This window comes from Marmota monax, unplaced genomic scaffold, assembly GCF_021218885.2.
Source record: "Marmota monax isolate L192 unplaced genomic scaffold, Marmota_monax_Labrador192_F-V1.1 WCK01_AAM20220418_F8-fsc00246, whole genome shotgun sequence".
Classification (NCBI taxonomy): domain Eukaryota; kingdom Metazoa; phylum Chordata; class Mammalia; order Rodentia; family Sciuridae; genus Marmota; species Marmota monax.
The window spans coordinates 1,775,988-1,798,392 of record NW_026694838.1 but is presented as its reverse complement, the minus strand read 5'-3'; the positions used below and the strand labels follow the sequence as shown (position 1 = coordinate 1,798,392).

The 22,405-nt window shown below is 36.6% G+C and overlaps 1 long non-coding RNA gene across 1 annotated transcript in view; it reads right to left on the bottom strand.

Annotated features, from left to right (window-relative positions):
- Positions 1–22,405, bottom strand: part of LOC124080352 (uncharacterized) — a 39,305-nt gene that overhangs the window by 556 nt on the left and 16,344 nt on the right. Inside the window, exon 2 of the long non-coding RNA XR_006847664.2 lies at positions 8,546–8,647. This is a non-coding gene — a long non-coding RNA (uncharacterized LOC124080352). The remainder of the gene's footprint in view (positions 1–8,545; positions 8,648–22,405) is intronic.

Here is a 22,405-nt window from a genome sequence, read left to right as displayed (position 1 = left end):
TGTGGCTGGAGGAAGTAGTTCATTGGGGGCATGGCTCTGGGGTATATATATTTTGTATCTGGAGCGTGGAGACTCTCTGCTCTCTGATCACCACAAGAGCTGCTGCTTTTTACCACACTCTCCCACCATGATGTTCTGCTTCACCTTGAGCCCTGAGAAATGGAGCGGGCCTTCTACGGACTAAGACCTCTGAAAAAGTGAGCCCTCAAATAAGCTTTTCCTCCTAAAATTGTTCTGGTCAGATATTTTAGTCACAGCAGTGAAAAAACTGACTAAAACACTCGATGAACCTTCCTTGACCTCATAATTTGTATGCCAGAATGTAGCTTAAAGGAGGGCAGTGTTTAGATCAGGATCTAGAACATGATATATACCCAGTAAACATTTGATATATAAGTGAGTCTCCATAGACTTCAAACACATAGTGAGGGCTATAAGAGTTTGGATATAAAGGCAAATATTTTTATTTATAGTCTTTTGACTTTTGACTTTTTTTTTATGACTGGTAGTCAGCTTTTCATCACTATAAAAAATCCCTGGGAAAATTAACTTATAGGGAGCATGGTTTTACTTTGACCTAAAGTTTCAGAGTTTCATGCCATGGTTGCTTTGGGCCTGTGGCCAGCACTGCCTCATGATGAGAACATGTGGCAAAGAAGTTTGCTCACCTCATGGCAGTTGGGGAAATGGGAAAGACAGGAAGGGACCAGGATTCCAGTATTCCTTTTACCAGCGCACCCCTAGACACCCAACTTCCTTCCATTAGGCTCCACTTTAGAGGTTTCACCACCTCACAATAGCGCCACCAGCTGGTGCCCAGACCTTTAACATGGACCTTTAAGGCATATTCAAGATCCAAACTGTAGCAATGTTCTCATATAAACACAATTATACTGGTGTTCCCCCCCACCACCACTAATTACAAAAGAGTTAAAAATTGCAATACATTTTAGACACATAGAAATACACTAGCATTCTCAGATGAGCTTGTAGGAGTAGCAGGATTTCTTACTATTTGTTGCTAATTGAATTCAATACAAAAGAATGAATCAATTGTTGAATCACCAGATTAAAGTGGTTTAGTTCATCAGATAGGGGAGAAAGCAAAGAAAGGCCTGCGCTTCCATGATAATTAACAGAGTGCTGGGAGCCATTAGCCAAGTAGGTATAATTTATTAAAGCTGTGTGCAAAACATTGAATTTTACATTTATTGGGTGGCTACATTTTAGGAAAGGTAGACTTCTTCCTAGAAGACTCAGATGGACATTCTTATCTCCATATACCTACAAAATAAACATATATTTGTTTCTCAAAAACAAATTCTCAATTTTAGAGCTTTAAAATATCCCTAAGTTATTTCTGGAAGCCTCAAAAGAAGGTTATCTATAAATAATAAATTTACAATAAAAAGTGTTGTATTCTGAATTAGTTACCTAAGAGATAAAATTAAGACTCTGATTTTGAATGACACAACAGAAAGAATTACCATGTGAGGGATAAAAAAATGAATCAGTGGTCTAGACAGAGGTTCAGAAAACCCAAATCCTAGATTATCAGCTCTCATTTAGTAAATAAAAAACCCCAGAAGTAAAACATCTGGCTGTTTGTGACCTTAAGAACTTCAAAGCTCAGGAAGTGGTTTAGTTCATCAGATAGGGTGAAGCTAAGCTCTTGCTAACAATTCATCAATTCCCCTCCAGAAGCTGTCTCCCTAGTTTTGCGCTGGCTTTTCTGAATCACATCTGAGTACCCAATGATTTCCTAGGGAGAAAGAAATAACTATTTCCAAATTTGGCCTGGAGTAATGGTGTGGATGAATTAGTATCACTTCATTTATTTTTCATTTTCATTCTTGTTTGGTCCAACGTATACTGAGTTTTATTTTTCCTTATAATAAAAAATGAATTTTATGTGCTCTTTATAGTGTGGGAGCTGGGGTTTATGGGCATGACTTCATTTAATACATGTGGGTCATTGTTATTATTTTTGCTACAGTCAAGGAAACATGCCTAGTCAATTTATGTGACACACCATCAAACTCAAAAAGTAGGTATTAAAATATCTGGCTCTTGCTGACCAATCTGTGCTGTTCCACTATAATGCTCATAACAATAATAATAATACTTATTATTTATTGAATGAGTACTAGCTAGCTAGTGAGTCAGATATTGTAGTAACTAAAGGTTGAGAATTAAGAATGGCAGTGAATGGTTAGGAAGACTGATCGCTAGCATGGCCAGTGAGCTGTTTTCTCACTTTCACTACTCAACAATTCCTATCCACTCTTACTGGCTCAGAGGAGATAAAATGACTCTATTTTGAAGAATTTGTCGTCTTCTTCATGTTTATCTTTACTATGTATCATAATTAAGTTTAATTTATTATGTATTAAATTTTAAACTCCTCAAACTATCAGCTTCCTAGAAGTTAAAGGACTGTTATCTTATTGTCTCAGGAAGAGGCAAACCATATGACTTCTTGGGTACAGAGTACCTGATAGATGATCAGGAACTCAGTTGTCCTATGAACAGAGATTCTACTATTTGGGTTCCTGGCACTGGAGTGCAGTTGCATATTCCAGTCATTTCACCAATCACAACTGACCAACTTCTGGACTGAAAATAACCATCAGTACCAACTCTCTCCAATATTTTTTATCCAACTTTGAAAGTTTGAATAGCTCCTAATACTCTTTACCATTCTATAGTCAATCTATCAGTTACTCTCTCAGACTATAAGAAATAAGTCCACTGCATTTATTAATGAATTTATCCATTAATCCTTCAAATCTACACAGGAGTTAGCTTATTTGTTTCAATGAGAATTCATATTCAACCTTAGAATCAGTCATCCTCCATGCCCTTGATTGTATTCCTAAACAGTCAGCATTATCAATGCATGAACTTCCTCAACACAATTTTACCTCAGACTGAGCCACAGTGTTAATGAAAAAAAAAAAAAAAAACAGAATTGAGTTGATGGCACTTGGCAGATTGAGAGTGAGTGATCTCCCCTTTTTAAAATTGACATATGTATATACACACACTATTAGATATTAGCTCAGTTCTTAGTAAAATAGTCAAGATTAGGTTACAGTCATATTATTTCTAATGATTAATAGTCCTTAAAAATGGACACACTGCTTATAATTCAGTGATCTCTCATCACCTTGGGAGATAGTATATCAAACCCTTCTGTGGTGGAGATGTTTTATATACCCCTGGGAAGACTCTTTGCATTTCCTCAGATGAACTGCTTTTGCATGAACACAGGGATGGTGAGATTACCCTTGGCTGACTCATTAAGGTTGAATAGCAATGGAGTGGAAATGGTAGTGGACCTGCATGATCATCATAATTATCGGGATGATTAGTGAGCCTGCCTTATTTCCTGAAACCCGGGGTCTTATCAACAGTTGGGTTCATCTTAAACTTAATTTAAACTTGTTGTGGACTTGTAATACAAGTAGCTTTTTTGAAAAGTGCAACATTGTAACCCAGAAGTTCATGTCCCATGCCAGTGGATAGATATGTAACTTACACCCACCTTGTTCTAAAGCTGAGAAATGTACTAAGGTTTAAACAAAATTGGTGTGCTTTTAAATTTTTTTTTAGTTGTAGGTGGATACAATATCTTTATTTTATTTTATGTGATGCTGAGGATGGAACCCAGGGCCTCACACATACCAGGAGAGTGCTCTACCGTAGAGCCACAATCCCAACCCCCATGGTGTGCTTTTTTGAAAATGGATATTTCCTTTGATATCTCAAGAACAAAGAAACAGTGGATATGGTTTCATCTATATTTATGTGTGTGCATATAGATATAGGCAAATGCATAGGAACACCGGTATATTTGTATTAGAGCTTGCATATTAGTTAAGATTTTGAGACATTGGCTAAAGCATATTACAACATGATTTCTACTAAATTCTAGTTTAATCTATCTGGAATTCATTTTGGTAATTGTTATAACACAAGAATCTCACTGTTTTATTTTGCTAATAACCAGAAAATTAATCAAAAACCACTAGAAAATTCATCTTTCCTTTGGTGATCTAAAATGTCACCTTTCTATTAATTTAAACCAGCACTTATTTGAATCTAAATTTGCTATTTTGTTTCATTAATCAACCTGTCTACTCTTGTTCTAGTGCCACATTATTTTAATTCTTGCAGTTTCAAGCCCAGTTGATACTGAATAAATTACTTCATATGTTAAAATAAGATTTTAAATTTCTTCCTTAGTCCAGATCCTTATCCAGATGATGGGAGGTCAGATAGGAATATGATGAAGGGCATGCTCTGTTCACAGCTGCTCCAACACCTACCAGATATAGCAATCTCACCTCTCAGAAGACTTTCCCCTGCTGCAGTCTACATGTGTGCAGACATCTTTTCATGGTGCACAGACATTTTAAGCCTCGGCAAGAACTTTCCTTTAGTTTATTATTTGTTGAGAACAAAAGGGGAAAGAGTAGTCAAATCCTCTGCAAAACTGTCACTTTTTAATTTTGTTTGAAACATAAAAGAGATGTGACAGTGGGTGAGTGGGTGGCAACTGTGTTTCCTCTGACTCACTCCTCCCTGTGTGACCTTGCTTCAAGCCCCTCACCTCCAGGAGCCTGCTTTCTCCATAATGTCAGGACAAGAGTAGTCCTTTGAACATATTCAAAAACCATGTTCACCATTTTACCTGTGTGACCTTAGGAAAGTTATTTAACCTCTCTCGGGCTTAATTTCTACATCTTTAAAATGTTTCATGTATTTATTCAACAAGTAGTTATTGAGTAACTCCCATGGATCGTCATCAAGTTTAGAGCTCTGTATGGTTCTGTGCTTTTCCAAAAAAAGGCACATAGAAAAGGTAGTTATCAGCAGAATTATTATAATGTTATTACTACTCTCATGCACCTTTGGAATCTTAAAGATGTCACAGATAAGAAAAGTACAAATGATAGGCAGGCTCCCAATGTTGGAGACCTGAAAGGCGAGAGATTGGTGGTGATGAGCTTTTTGATAGAGAAGGAAGTCGGAAAGTCAATACTGAAACATTTAGTTTTTCAGGTATTACATGCATTTTCTGCTTTAAGCAAACCCATTGTAGAATTCACTTCACAAGGATACAGTTTTAACCTATTTCAGTATGTGTCTCTTTATGTATGTTATTAAAAACTGTAGTGATTTGATGTGGGAGGAAGAGAGAATATGAAGCTTAAGGACAGAAAGTCACTGTACCTGAATTTAGAGAACAAGGAGCAGATATTCATGACATGTTTAAGAGGGGTCATTTTTTGACCTAAACCTTTATATTTTGAATCCTTTATAAAACTTTTCCAAAAATGCAAATTGTTTAAAAGGAAAAAAAAGATGAAGAAAGAAGGAAAGAAAAAGAGAAAAGCAGAGTGCATATTTATTTGCCAGTGTTGAGCCAGACTGATTAGGGTTCCAGAGCAGGTCTCAGATCCTGGATTAGTCTGCCCTGTTGATAGAGGATCGGGACTTGGCATCTCTGCACCGCTTTGTCAAGGAGTCTTCAAATCACAGTTCCCTGAGCCTTGGGACACTAGAAAATGCAGTCAAGCTGCATGATCTGCTTGTGGAATGAAAAATAAACCCTTGGCCAAAGGCACAGGTTTGACTCCCAACTAGCCCCACCCAAGCTCTGTTGCAGGCTGTCAGCTTTGATTAGCTTTTCTGACTCTGAGATTCGTCAGCTCAGTGGACTGTTCAGCTTCTGCTCCCTCCTTGCTGCTGCCTTAGTTGGTTCCCTGAACTGTCTGATGAGCTGTCACAGCTGGCTGATCAGACTGCAGCCCAATCCTCTTTCCTCCCACCCAGACCCCAGACTGACCTTGTTCTGTCTTTGCCTTCCCCATCCCTCACATCCTCCTGCAGCTGAATCTCCTACCCCTGCTGACTGATCCCACTGTTGTCGAATCTGCCCGAAGGACAGTTTGATTAGTTGCTCCTTCCTCCCAACCTGTCAGCCCTGCCTGCTGCTACCAGCTGTACTCAGCCTGCTAGCAGCTCATCATCAATTCCTTCTTTTTTTTTTTTTTTTTTTTTTTTTAAATATTTATTTATTTATTTTTTTAGTTCTCGGCGGACACAACATCTCTGTTTGTATGTGGTGCTGAGGATCGAACCTGGGCCGCACGCATGCCAGGCGAGCGCGCTACCGCTTGAGCCACATCCCCAGCCCCCATCAATTCCTTCTGACCCTGCCATTAGCACTGCTGGCTGATCGAATGAAAACTTTTTCTCTGCAACTCTCTGATCTCCTGCTATCTACCTCCATTATGGTTCTCTGATTAGATCAGCCTCCTGACTTTTTTTTTTTTTTTTGTCACCTACTGTATTCTCTTGCTTTTAATTAAACCATTCTGGTGGCAGCCACTTTTGCATAGTCTTTGAGGTTGGGGTCACCTAAATGGCTACCTTTGGCAAGTGATACCATTTCAATGCAGTATAAGTTCAAATGCTCACTTCATATCTTCCCCCAAATGCCAACAGTTGGTGTTGCTATCTGACATTTTATGTGTAATGAGATGTATCAATGTTATCAGTGCTTCTCACACTTCATGGGACAGCCTGACTTATAACACATTGCTACTGGGATTTGGAGTATTTCCTGAGAATCATCTTTCCCCTGACTTGTCCTCTCAGTAATACATAATTCTTTATGTAGTTACAAGACCAGAGTGAGAGACCATTTGGATTCAAAAACCGTACATTCACCATTTACCTGTGTAAGCCTCTCTCAGGCTTAATTTTTATACCTCTGAAATATTTCACTTATTTATTCAAGTAGTTATTGAGTAACTACTCCCATGGATAGTCATCAAGTTTAGCGCTCCATTATAGTTCTATAAACAAGACATTTGAGCTTCCTGAATAACTAGATTTTGCATTCAATGATGAAAACATTAAACTTGTAAACAAGCAAATAAGAAAAACTCCCAAAGTGGGAAGTGCAAGATATAAAAAAAAAAGAGAAATGGAATAGCAAAGGCCAGGGAGTCCAAGAGAGAAGTGAGATGGTATAGCTGGAAAAAGACTCTTAGAAGACAATATCTGAACTGGCACCCAAGGATAGGATCAAGGCAACCATGTGGAGATCTAGGGCCTGAAAGTACAAGACAGATGTAACAACAAATACAAAGACTGCTGCAAAGCTGGGCATGTCACGAGGAAGGCTGGTATATCTGGAACAGCAGAGATTACTCTGAACTACAAACACAAAGGCAGAGGCCTGATTATGTGAGGTCAGACATAGTAGGAGAAGGGGGGCTGGGTTGTATTCTAATTGGGATGGATAGTTATTAGGGATTCAATCTAAATCATCACTGTTTAATAGAAATTCCCATGGTGATTAGATATATAATACCTGTGCTGATCCACTAGCTGCATGTGCCCACTGGGCATTCAAAATGGACCTAGTGTGATTGGGAAACTGGATAATTTATTATTTCTAACTTTAATAATATTAAATTTTACTTAAATTTGAAGAGTTTAATAAAACTTTTAAATTTCAAAAATTTAATTTAATCAATGAAAATTTCAATTTGATACACTAATTAATTTATATTGTTTATTCAAGATTAGTTTAATAATTTAATTTAAATGCAAATTGCCTTCTGTGACTTCAGATAAGGAGGGTTCTGCAGAGTGGAGAATTGCTTTAGAGAGAGCGTTATTCAAAATGCACCTCATATCTCTCTTGGTCCGTGGTGAGTCCACCTCAACTGAGCAATGAAACCAAGAGAGGATCTGAGCCCCCCACCCTCCATTTTTAATGAAGTAATCGAAACCCTCCTATTGCTACTTTACATATTGGGTCTTTCAAAAAATTACATTTGGAAATCACTTGATACTAGATTAAAAACAGCATTGAAGTCAGAGCAATATAGATTTAAATAATTCTTTGATCACTTCTTAATTTATAGAGTGTATTCAAGACACTGCCCTCTAGTTTCCTCATCTGTAAAAGGGGATAGAAATACTACTACTACTATTTTTAGAAGTCACTTGTGTTGACTAGAAGGGATAATTCAGGCAGTGTTTAACAGAGTGTTTGGCCTATAGCATGTACTCCAAAAATATTAACCAATATAATCACTGTTATTTGAAGACTGACTGATCCAAGGGGTTGTGAACCTACTCAGAAAATGTGGCATTCAGCCAGCTTGATAATCTGAGTATTTCTAAAACCTTGCTCATACTCTATTCAAGGTCACACAACTATAAAAGGTGTGAACTGAGACTTGATTCTAGATGAACATGATTCTAGAGTTATTGATATTGACCACTTGGCCTTCATCTGAGTTCTGTTAAATTATTCTATAAACATATTATTCAAATTATAAATATTTAATAAGTGTACAAGGCAAAAGAAGCATTGTCAGTGATAATTATGAGATGATATCATAATGGAAGTCTATTGGCACTTTAATGATTTATACTTCTAAACTGTTAAAACAACAACAACAACAACTACTACTACTACTACTACTACTACTCTCATGGGCACTGTGGTACATACCTGCAATCCCAGCATCTCAGAAGGCTAAGGCGGGAGGATCATGAGTTCAAAGCCAGCCTCAGCAATTTAGTAAGGCCCCAAAGCAATGTAGCAAGACGCTGTCTGTAAAATATATAAAAAAAAAAAAAAGGCTAGGGATGTGGTTCAGTGGTTAAATGTCCCTGGATTCAATCCCTGGTACAAAACAATAAAAAGAAAAACAATAATAAAGAAAGAAAAAACTGATCTATCTGTACTTTATAATGAAACTTAGTTCAAAAATTCTCAGCAGGGGCTATGACATGTGAGATATGGGGCTCTTTAGACAATCTTACATTTATCTCTTATTAAGAATCCCTGCTGTTCTTGTTGATTAGATAGACAGCTTCCAGGAGCACTGATTCATTAAATTAAAACTATCATATAGATACTATAATTATTTCTATTTTATGCTAAATGAAACTAATATTTTAAAGGATTAAGTAACCCATTTAAGGTCATATAACTAAGAGGTGGTTGAGCTAGGATTTAGACCCAATGACAGTCTGGTAGAAGGTTATGGTTGGGATATGAAATATCCCCTGAAAAGCTCATGTATTGGAAAGATCTCCAGTGTAGCAAAGTCAGAAATGAAAAGACTGGTTATGAGAGCTATAATCTCATTAGTAGACTAAAGCATTTGATGGATTTAATAATTTGAATGGACTATGAGGTGATAAATATAGGCAGGTTGGGCATTGACTGGAGGAAGTATGTCACTGAGGTCATTCCTCCAGGGAATATATATTGTCCCTGGATCCTCTGTTTCTCTCTGTTTCCTCATTGCCAGGAGTTGAGCAGCCTTGCTCCACCATACCCTTTCACCATGATGTTCTGCCTCATCTTGGGCCCAGACAATGGAGTTGGCTGACCATTGACTGAACCATCAAAATTGTGAGCCAAATAAATTTGTCCTCCTTAAGTTGTTCTGGTCATGTTTTTGGTCAGAGTGATGAAAAGCTGACTAGCAAAGAGAACAGCCCTGCCATGAGAAGACCATATCTTACTAAAAAATGGGAACATGTATTGTTATAACCTGATAGGTAGTTTGAATGATTAAATCGAATTATACAGTAAAACTTTTTCAATTTGTATAAATTAAAATTTCAATTTGCATAGAAATTATCCTGTCAAAAAATAACTGGTTAATTGGGAAATAAAGCAGATTGCAGATCACAGAATTGATGTCTTATCTAAGGCTGATGAAATTGGCAAGTTATTCTGGTGTTCATTCATCCTGCAACCTGAGATTGCCCCAAAAAAGTGCCCATCATATTTCTTGTAAATGATTGGTAAAGAGTTGGTGGACTCATGAGAGAAGGTATCTGACTACCAACCTCAATTGCTAACACAAGTTATTGTAACTTTTGTAACTTAGACAGATGCGCCAAGACTGTTAACTAATAATTATAAAATATGCTACAATAATGCCAACAATTTCAGATTATATGATATTCAAAACCTCCCAGCTTTAGTTGGATTCTGCTAAGCCCTGACAATTTAAACCAAAGACTGCTTAACAGAAAAAGGAACTGATGATATTTCAAGGATAAAAACAAAAACTAACTACTTTAAACAAAGCATCGTTCCTTGATATTTTTAGTTAATGTTCATGAAAGCTTCTATGTGCCAAGCAGGGCTGTTATGTCCTTGATATCCTGATAAAGACAGATGAAGTTTCCTACCTTCTTAGGACTTGTGTAGGGCATGTTGTGATTTGGATCTGGAATGTCTCTTACGGGCTTATGTGCTGAGGAATTGGTCCCCAGAAGATAATGCTACTGGGAGGTGGTCAAAACTTTAGAAGGCAGAGATGAGTTGGAGAAGTAAGTCCCTGGGGCATGCCCTCAAAGGAGATATTGGAACTCCCAGCTCTTCTTTTCTGTTTGCTTCTCATATGCCATAAAGTGAGTAGCTTTGTTCCACATGTTCTCCCCACCATGATATTATACCTTTTCTCAGTTTCACAGGAATGGGCCAAGCAACTAAAAACCTTTGAAACTCTGAGTCTAAATTAATCTTTTCTTATCATGACTTTATTATCTAAAGTATTTTGTCACAGAGATGAAAAACTAACAGAGAAAATTGGTACCAAGAAGTGGGGTCATAGTCATGACTATATATGACAATATGGTTAAGAAGCCTTCAGAGTTGGTATGTGAAAAATTTTCATAACTTTTGAGAAGCAGGCTAGGAAAAGCTTAGATTGCTATAAGGGGAGTTAATGGGAAATTCTAGTGGGAGCTTAGAAGAACAGAATGCTAATTAATAGGAGTAAAGAGAGTAAAGTCTGTAAAAATGAGGTTTCAAATGGAAATGAGGACTCTATAGAAAATTCAATTAATGTTACAATCTGGAAAAGACCTTGTATACATTTTGTCCACGCCCTGAGACTTTGAAGGAAGTTGAGTTTTAACATGATAGATGAATTATCTAGTGCAGGGAATTTCAAGGCAGTCCAGAATCCAGACAGTGTCATGAGTGTTGTTGAATACCTTTAGCTAAATTTACAGTGATAAATGGGAGCAAAAAACAGATTGTAAAGATTTGAAAAACTTGCTCTTTGGCTGGAAAAGGAGTATATTTAAAGTTGAGGCCAGAGAGGATGTGATTGGAAAGAGATTACTGCCATTAGAAAGAAGCCAAGTATTTTGCACTGGGATAATAGGAAGATATATTGAGGAGATTTCACGAATGGGCAAAACCCTATGCATCATAGGCTCAAGGATGTAAATGTACAGCTCCATTTCAAAGACTTTGCTAGAGAAAAGAGTCCCCACACAACCTGCTTGCATAGGACTACCTCAGAACTGTTTCTCTGTGATTTGTTTCCCCATGTTCAGACATCCAGGCACTCAGAAGCTACCATAGGCATGACTGAATAGAGCCCTGCTACTGCTTCCCCTGAGAGCAAACGTTGGCATTACCAAAGGTTGTTTTGTGGGTATGTGGAATGCAAGGGTTACAAAGTAATGAAGACTTCCACCAAGATGTCAAAAGAAAGAGAAACTAGAGTGAGGATTATTGTATTAAACTTGCCTAAGAAAGAAGATGGTTTGGCCTAGAAGACAGGTGTAAAGGTTATAAAAAATGATCAAACCTGGAATATATTTTGAAAGAGAAGGCCATAGAACTCACTGATGGATAATATGTGGTTGTTAAAGGAAGAAGAATTTAAAAAGTGTTCACCAAGTGAGAAAGGGAAATGGAAACTTGTTGCAGAGGACTTTTCAAATATTTGCAGTGTTTGATACAGTGCATAGAGTCTAGCTCATAGTAAATTTCTAATAAGTGTTAGGTACAATTTATATTTTTATCATCATTACTCTACAAGCATGTATTAAATGCTAAATGGGTTGGTGTTTCAGGTAGTATTATCTATTGAATAATTAATATAAATATCAAAAACACAACTTTCTTTCTAATGTCTATGTGTTGGTTAGTAGCTCACTTTTTTTTTCTGTCTGGGTCTTTTGTCTTAATAATTTAGTTTTTGTACCAAAATTTACTTTATATATCATACCTGTTCCTTTTTTAAGCAACATACTACCCTAGGCTTGTTTCTAATTTATAATCTTTATTATTTCTGCTATGTTCAGATATTTTTATACTATGAGGATGTTTGAGTCTATCTGAAGTCCTCCTTCACTACATGTAATAGTGTTTCAATCAACTTGACATACCAATTATTTTATATTAATTATATAAAATATTATGTGCAATAAAAAGGAATAAAGTAGACTAACATGGACCAATGTTAGTAGATTTTCCAAATTAAATAAAATACAAGTTTCAAAGAAAATAGGAAAATTATGAATAAAATAAAAATAATTTACTTCTGTACCTACCAAAATAGGGGCTAGATCATTCTTTGAAAATCAACAGCCTTAAAATCTCAATAGATTGAAACAATATTTTTCCTTCTTGAGACTATCACAGAGGGATAGGGAGAGCCATACCACATTGTTCACAATAAAACACCCCTGCATTTGGGCACGGGATTAAGAAAATATTAATATTTTAACTAGATATTTCCATTCAGTTTGATACATAACAAGAAGTGCACACATTGTTCAGAAACTTGAAATTTAAAAAGATTTTTTTCTAAATATTTTGTGGAGATTCAATGTAAGAGTTACGCGACAGAACTTTCAAATTACGATTATTTTCCTTCTTTACCTTTATTTCTCTCTTAAAAATAGTAAATGTCATTTTAAGTGTAATTCAGTGCCTTAAAATTACAATGAAAGTTTTTAGGGACCTTGAGTGTGTTCCTTGTGAAGAGTTTTGCCTTCCCATTGAGTCCTTGGGGAAGGATGCTGAATGCTTGATGTTTCAACCAAGTGTCTCTCAGAAAGAAATGAGAACTTAAAAGAATTGTGTTTAAAGAAATCTAGCAAAATATTCCTCTATTCCACCTCAGCAACCAGAGGGCACTAATGTGGCTTATGCTCATGAGGCACAAGGAGGCTAGACATTCCACTTTAGTCCTTCCTGTCAGTCCAAGTTGAGGCATCTGGAAATTATGATGACCAAAGTCTTGGCAGAAATTACTGGATGCTCAGTGGCCTCTGAAAAACCACAGGAACATTTAGAGAGAAACAGTTCTGAAAGTTCCATTAGAATAGAATCTAAAAGAAAAGAGGCAGAAACAAGGTGTCACTTGGGTTTTGAATATTTATCCATTTTTAATTCCCTAAGCCATTCCAGGCAGATCCAGGCAGATCGGCAAAGGTGTGAAACCAATTCTTGTCCAGCATTTTTTGCCCCCTTGCCACATTTACTCTTATTGCATGCACACACATGTTGGTTCCACTTTTTTCTGTGAGAACTTTAAGAAAGAAGAAATAGGGGTTGGTGTAATAGCTAAGTGGTACAGCACTTGCCTAGCATGGGTGAGGCACTGGGTTTGATTCTCAGCACCGTGTACAAATAAATAAAAAAAATAGAAGTCCATCTACAACTAAAAAACTATTTTAAAAAAGAAAGGAGAAGTAATAACTGCACTGTTCTCTCTACTGTTCTCTCTAAACTTTCTTCTTCTATTCAAGAAATGATCTTCAGGTAATTATATATTGGTGAAAAAATATTTTAAAATTTCTTAAATTTGAGAATATATTTCACTAAAGAAAAGGAAATTTCATTGCAGATACAGGGATATAAATTGTTTTGCTGTTTCAACATACTACTCTTCCTAGTATTGAGCTTATCATTGATCTTTACCAATGACTGTATTTACCATAGAACACTGAATATTTCAATAAAAATATGAACCCTGACCTTGCGCTGCATATTGCTGAGCTAATTTCCAGGGATCAATAAAGTGTAGTTTCTGCATTTGAATGGATGACATTTGAGTAAGGGCATGTAGATGAATACACTCAATGTAAAAAGATGTGTTCACATTCCAAAAATAATGAAAGGTGAGATGAAAGCACAGGAGGGAGGTGATCTCAAAAGTCTATCCCAGACTTTTTACATACAGGAACTGCAGTAAAAATGGTAGAGGTCAAAAAGGTTTTAGAATGTATCAGGTGGAATTATTGGACCCTAACCTAATTTTTGATATCTGGTTATTTTCCCCCAAGTAAACTTATAGGGAGAAATGAATCACATGTAATACCTTTCTGACATTTTGCCATAATATTTGTCATCCCTCTTCTCAATCCTTTACTGTCTTCTTTAATTTTTTCTTCTTAATTATATGTTAGGAATTTCTCGACCCAAAAGTTCTCCAACAAATGCAATATGCATTTCACATCCAGTTTCTATAGATGTTTTAAAAATGCTGTTTGGAAACATGAAGCGTTTTCAGAGGGACCAGGTGGAAGCAGCTGCTCTACACTTGGTTTATTGTCATCACAGTTCATTATTAACTCCAGCACACTGCACCTTGTCTATTAGAGAAAGTAGGTCAAAATTTTACTTTCTACAAGGGGTACATAGAGATAGAACTTCTAAATCTGTGAAAGACAAATTCCCTTTAGTCAAGGTTTCAAAGTAGCAAACAGGCCACAAGTTTCTGTCATAAGGGACTCAAAAAGAATTGGTCAAAGAAATTTGAGAAGTATTTTTCATAATTAAAGTGCCCACTTATTTACAGGTCAGTTCATTCAATAAATATTGATCATGTTTGTGTAGATTGCCAATATTTGGTCAAGGTGATGGTGATAAAGCAATGAAGAGAGACTCTGTAGCAAATTCTCATTAACAAATGTTCTTCAGTTCATATGCAGAATTGCTTTTATTAACTAGCCTTTTAGACTTTGGTAGCTTAGGTGACAGGCAAGAGTAGGTAACCCCCAAGGTTATACCTCTACTTCTCATCTGTGATGTACAATGAAACAAACAGAAAATTGTGTAGTTTTTTTCAATGCATATAACACACTTAGCGGTGAGAATGACAGTCATGGGCTTTTGAGAACCACAGTCAGGGGTCCAAAGGGGCCCATCCATAAGGAGGTAAATGTCATGGGATACTGCCTGCATCTCAAAACTCCCTGATATCATTAGTGTAATTTTTCCTCTTTTCCCCTTTTATTTTGACAGGAATAAGGATCACTGGTCCCCATTGTACCTGGAGATTTGGCCCCATTCTAACTCCACAATTTAGCTTAAAACATTAGAGTCTGCAATGTCCCTTTATGACTCAAACACACCGATTAAGCTGGATAAAACTTCCCTGGCTAGTCTTTATATCTGTCCTTTAAGATCATAGATCTCCCTTTCTAAGAAGGACCACATTGCATGTAACAATTCCCTTTCTAGTTCTCCGGGGATATCTGAATATTTGCTTTTTAAGCATTTTGACCTTGAAAATGAGAAATCATGTTAGTGTCCAACAACAAGGGAATTTTGTGCTGTGTTTCCAATATGTTTTCCATATTCCTTATTCTTTGCTTCAATTCGGGTAGTTAGTTCATTCGAATCTGCAGGGATTAATTATGTCACATTTATTCTCCTCTTCCCACAAGCGATCCAGCAGCATGTGCAACCCCTAAATCCTCAGACTGATAATTATGCTCTGGGTCCAGTACTACAGGGTGTCATCTTTCCTGCTTTCCCAGGAAGCTGTGGCTCTGAAAGACGACACATTAACACACTGTGCCAGCTCTGTGAAGCTGTCTTGGTTCAATTACACAGAATACCCCCACACACACACACACACACACATTCAACCCACACAAGTTACATGAAGCATATTGGATTTGTTATAGGCATCAAAGGACTAAGCAGCCTAGGATTCAGGCCAACCCCACATCCTAAGGTTCAGGAAAACCACCATGGAAGATGAGTGTTGTTTGTGCCCATCTCACTTGCACTGCATTTGGGGGACCTTAGAAAGCAGCCCATCTTAGTCCTTCTACCAGAGCAACAGGATATACTGGGCCAAAACACAGAGTGATACTCTGTTTTAAGGGAGTTCAGGAAGAGAAGCTGGGCTATTCTGGCCATTTCTTCTTCTCCATCTCGGGCTATTGCACATGCTACAGTTAGTTATTCTTCAGCACAGAAAGTGAGCAAAAGTGGGGAAAGAACAAGTCTAGGGTTATCAACAAAAAAAAAAAAAAAAAGAAAGAAAACTATCCTGCACCATTTTTTTTTTTTTTGTAGGAAGATGCCAGAGTTGGTTTCTCTTGCCAGTGCGTGCTTTCTTAACTGATACCGTAGGTTAGATATTTTTCACCATTTAAAATGAATATGTCAGGACATGGATTCCTAATACTCTGATGATTGGAATTACCTCCTGTTAGTTTTCGTTTTTCATTATTATAATTATTAACACATATAAATTGCAACATTGATGGGACTCGTGGGGACATTTCCATACAAGCACAACGCCGTGCATTAGCCATGTCCAGCCACCCTTCTTCCACTCTCAGCTTCTCCCCCACCTCCTTCAGCACCCTTCTCAATACCAAAAAGTCCCTCCTAATTTCTTTTTGTCCCCCTCCTTCTTGCCCTTCTCCATCTCTAGTGAACACCATTCCAGGGCATACTTCTACATGGTTAATATCTGGGTTTCCTTAAATGAGTGACAGCATGTGATATTCATCTCTCAGTGCCTGTCTGTTTCACTCAACATAATTCTCCAGTTGCATTCATGTTGCTTCAAATGGCAAAATTTATTCTTCTTTATAGCCGAGTATTTACCTCCTATTAGTTTTGCTATATTTTATGTACCTATCGCTCCCTTGAAAGCCCAGTATTTAATCCAAAGCCATTTACTTTTGCATCTCTAAGACTATGATTACTAAGAAAGATAATTTAGATGATGGGGAGCATTGGGCATGGAAATTTAGAGAAATGTTTTCTTTTCCCCAAGAACTCATGAGGTAATAATGCCTTTGCTCTTCTTTCTATCATCTGGAATTAAGAAAGTAGACATTTTATGGATGGGTCTGAGAAGTAACTAAGTTGTTTCTACATACTTGGTACATTTTAAACTTTTTATAAAGGAAAAGCATATAGATATACATTTAGACAATTTGTTGGTATTATCCCAGTGTTAGAACTTTGGACTCTATATTATACACTACATATTATAAATAATAGTATAAGCATATTTACTCTATTATATATTACATTATTATTACATCATGGTCATCTTATATTTATTATAATTATGTTATGCTCTTGTATATTAATATTCTTTTATGAGCCTTTTAAGGATCATAACTATTAATTAGTTATGTGCTGTGTAGACAATAGATCCTTTACCTTTCTTTCTATCATATATATTTGGTAAGCAATTATGGAACATCTTACTTGCAGTCTGTGCTGCCAATATGTGCCCAGAAATTATTCAAACATTAAATAGGAGACATATGAAATACCTTCAAGTAATTTAAGTGTTTCTTAATTCTTTCAAAGTCAACTGATGATGTTTTAGAGAGAAATAGGTCACCATGTGCATATGTATGTGCAAAAATATAACAAGATAAGTAATTATATTTCTGGGCTAGTGATCATTTCGTTGGAAAATGTTTTCCTGTTCTTGATTGTTTTTTAATTACAGTTGAAGAATCATAATAATGATACCTAATTTAGTTTAAAATAATGCACAGATTATTTCTTGTTGATATTTGAAGAATAAAGGGAAAGTTCTATAAAGTAAAGGCATTTTATGGGATTAAGTTAAAAACCAATAGAGTCATTGTTTTTTTAGGTAGAATATTCACATTTTATTTCCAGATTCCTGCTTAGTACCTTTGTATATTAAAGGAAAAATATCACAAATTTAAGATGGATGGTTTATCTGCAGTGAAATGTGGTATTTACTGTTATTAATAAATAATAGGGAAAAAAAGGAAAAAGATCTCAGAGATATGTATCTGCTATGTTGGAGCAGTTGTTACTGAGAATACAATATAACGGAAGATTGTGTGGTCGAGATATGACTGATGTACTCCATTGAGTACTGAATAATCATTGAACTTTGACTTGTTTATAATTTAGAAACAATAATGACAAACACAGACTACTCCTGAATTACTGATTAAGCAGTGATGGCAGTTGCCAAATCCAATGACTGTCAACAATTATTCGGTTCTGCTCCATCAAGTACTTCCATCAAGGATAAAACAAAGTGTTTATTTGGGAAATAGACAGCTCAAGACAGCACTTGACTGGTGTAAGATTTGATGTTGACTTTGGCAATTGAGAGAGTTAAATATTACAGTTTTATTATTGATAGTCTTATTTCAGAAGATTTATGATCCTTATTATGTTTTGCTCTAATCAGTTTTAGCCCAGTGGTGTGTGCTTCTAGGCACTAAACACATATTTATTAAATGAACTAATGAGTGCATATTGAAACTCTTCCTATTTCCTGAGGACACATAGAGTGAATCTAAAGCAAAAAAAAAGATTTTCCTTTAGAAGATAGTACATGGAAAATGTTCCTTGGTATTGTAGGATGGCAAAAAATAGTTTGATGGGTATATTCTTTAGTTCTTAAGTTAGTTACCAGATGGAAAAATGGTTTGGGGTTTCACTGGTGGGTTTGTGTCCTATGGTCAATGTAGCCTTACATGTTTTAGGAAACTGGAGGAAAGAAGAGTTTGGTTTTCATTCAGCCTATGCTTTGACCTTTCTGTATCATATAGGATCAGAACTTAAACCCTCTGGTTCTAGGTAATATTCAATCTTGGCTTAGTGGGTGCAGATAAACTTGAAATACTGTTATTTATAAAAGGGGCCATGACTCAAAAAGGTTAATAAAACCACCCAAATCATATTGAGAAGTTTTAAATCAGATAACTTCCATGGGGTCAGGCATCTACCCAGCACTTAAGCCCAAAAGATTCTTTTAGCACAGATTTAGAAAGCACCAGCCAGGTCCTGATTGTGAGGGAATCCATGTTGGTGGATGTAGATTTATAATACTTTCTCAGGAGTAAAGAAGTCTACATAAGAAACATGCAATAAAGGAAATATATTCTGATAATTTTTTATAAAAGAATAACTAATAGGTAGAATCAACCATGAACACACCCCTGCATATAAAACTGAAAGCAGCCTGAGCTTTATAATTGTGTGCAGTGGTGTATTCTATGGATAAGGAACCATTTGCATATAATTTGAATTTTAATATTTGTTTCCATGTTCATCCTATTTCATATTTAGTACATATATAGGGCTATACTTGTTGTTTATGATTGTCTAGCAAATATTGATGATACTGGTATTCTTGTGGTTGTTAAATACTTTAGAGATCAATCTACCTTCTTTCCTCTGTCAATGAATATAACATTCATTTGTTCTCAGCTTATTATGTGCAGATGGTATAGTTAGTGATGGATTTATTGTGATTAAAAATGTTGATACTAGACATAGCACCAGACTTCATGGAAAATCACAGTACTAAGATATGTGCAAAACACTGTATCTTTATTAGCTTATTTAACCCTCATGGCTCCCCTCTTCAGTACATACAGTGCATGTAGTCTAGTATTGAGAAAACCAAGACATTAATATTTAAGAAACTTTCCTAAAGTCACACTCAGTTCTGGTTGTTAAAGATCTGCCTATTGCTGAAAATACCTTCACTAGATTGTTAACATTACTTCTTGCATAGTAATTATTTAGGAAACAAATGGATTCAGCATCTAACACTTCACTTCAGGTAATATACTTCAGGAGGATCTGTAATTGAGCGGTCGAACTTGGCCTTAGACCTGCCTCAAAAAGGGTCCCAATCCCCAAATGATGCTCAGGACCTAATTCCTCTCTCTTTAACTCAGCTGTCTTTCACTGTGCTGGCCCATTCCCAGAGAGGGTCTCTCCCTGTGGTTAAATAATGGCAGATGGAGGCAACAGGGGCAAAATCTTTCCAACTTCAGCTCCAGAGTAAAGAAGTAAGCATCTTTCTAGAAGCTGGGTGAACCCAACACCAGGTGTGCCTGAGGTTCACCCTCTCTTCTATGGTAGAGGATAGAGGAGTGCAGCGGAGAAGGGAAGTATGCATTGTGATGTCAAATCCCTGGATGTCAGTCCCTCTGGATCATCTGGCAGTCAGTGAGTCATGTGTACAGCCCATGAAAAGCTGTCTTTCTAAACAAGACCCCTCTGAAATTCCTGAGTAGCCTGCAGTAATAAGCAGTGGCCCAATGAGGGCAGTAGAGAGAGGGCACACTGGATACCTCAAGCCCTGGGGAGTGGTGATGAAGCCAACCTGAAGCTCCCCAGTCTTCCTCCTCAGTGTCAGGACTGTTATTCACATCTGCTCTGGCTTCCCACTCCCAGGATTCTCTCTGCCATGAACCCTGGCAGTCAAAAAGGACCAGAAAATTAAGAATTTGGGGGAGCAGACCTCAGCCAGTGATCCCTTCTATGGGATGACTCTGCCCTGCACCTGCAACACTGACTCCCAGATTAAACCAGTGGGGACCAAGATCCAGTGACGTGGGTAACAATGTATGTACTTCCCTTCTCTGTCTCATTTCCCTAACCCCTACCAGTGCTTTCTGGGCATCACCTCCCAAACAAGCCATTTTCCTTGATTCTTTGTCTAAGAGACTTGCAAATGCTCACCTAGAAAACAATTGCATAGGACACAGGTGTTATAGTTTGACTATTGAAGGCAAATGTAATTGAATAGCACTCCAGGGTGGAGCTAAATGTAAATACTGTGAATCTTTAGGAAGAGGGGCCTTGTAGGAGGTCTTCAGATTATTGGAAGCATGTCCATGTAGGAAATTGTGGTTTTAATTTGAACTTCTTACATTCTGATTAAAACTCACATTTTTCAAAGGCCATGAAGTTGCTTATATTACTTTTCCTTGAAATGATTTTTTTTTTCATGTAGTTTCTTTTCTTTATTTTTTAATCTATTTTTTTTAGTTGTAGATGGACACAATACCTTTATTTATTTTTTTTTTATTTATATGTGGTGTTGAGGATCGAGCCCAGGGCCTTACAAGTGCAAGACAAACACTCTACCACTGAGTCACAACCCCAGTCCTGTCATGTACTTTATTTCCTACTGAGTATTTTGTAATTATTTATTTATTTTGTGAGCTTTTTGAATATTAATAAAATAGTCTATTCTATTTGATGGAAAATACTTTCTCTCTATTATTCTAGTACCTTTGGACAATTTTGGTATATGTAAGTGTATGTGTTTTTGTGCATGTGTATATTTATCTTCTTTCTAAATAGATAAATGATTTTCCCATGCATTTCAGTTCATCAATCCCTTTAAAAATAGTTTTTGAACCATACCTAGAAAATATTTTCTTCTCTGAGATTCTTATAAGAAAAAATTATCCAATGGTTTAATGATTTTCTTCATATATAAGTAATTGATATTAATATTATTTCTCATAGAAGTGATGAGGTAGAAAACTAGTCTGGTGCTACAGAGACAAATTACTCAGCTTTACAGGTGAACCATACATTAATGGAAAGAACATCATGTTATCAGAAATATCCACACAGTATTGCCAAAGGGATTCCCTCCTGTTCTGGAGCAGATATGGCGCTTCTCATGGGGGCTTCCCTTGCCCCTCAGACTCTTGAATAATGTCTATGCTGCTTTAGGTGATTTGTTCCCTCATCAGGGACTGCAGAACCTGGAAAGTTGAGTTATTGAAAAACTCAAGCCCTCTTCTATTATCAATCTTTTATTATCAGTCCAAAAGAATTTTATAAAAATTAGAGAAACACCCAGTTTCACCGATCAAGTCCCAAATCAGTTGACTCCCATTTGCACCTGGGGAAGTGAAGTAAGTTCTGAGGTGTTTCAGAACAACATCTCAGCCTCTGAGTTCTCATCATTATAAAAATCCAATGTTGAGCTACTCATTTTTCTCATCAGTGTATGTTTACTATGGGTTTTTCCCCTCAATTATTTGAAGTTACTTTTGAATCAAATAGTTGATACTTGTGGATGTTTGAGTAGATTTCTGAACTCATTTTTATTTCATTTATTTCCCTCTCTAACCACATTTTAATATCACACTGCTTCAACTATAGTAGCTTCATCTTTTATTTCTAACCAATGACTGATACTGCTCTATTTTCCTCCTTATCCCTTTATTTCAGGCATCTCTCCATCATGCCTGTCTGTATGTGCATGAGTGTGTATGTGTGCATGTATGATTTATGTGCACATATTAAAGATTTTTACCTCCATAATGTAGATTTTAAAAAATTAAATATAGAAGAAACCATGCATCGATTTACATAGCCGGTAAGTGGCAGAACTGGGAATAGAATTCAGCTGTGTCTGACTGATCTGAAACCCAAACACCATAAATGACAATGCCAGAGATGATATGTGTGGAAGAAACTTGCCAAATGGAAAGATCTGAGGAGATCAAGGGAGCAGGAGGGCAT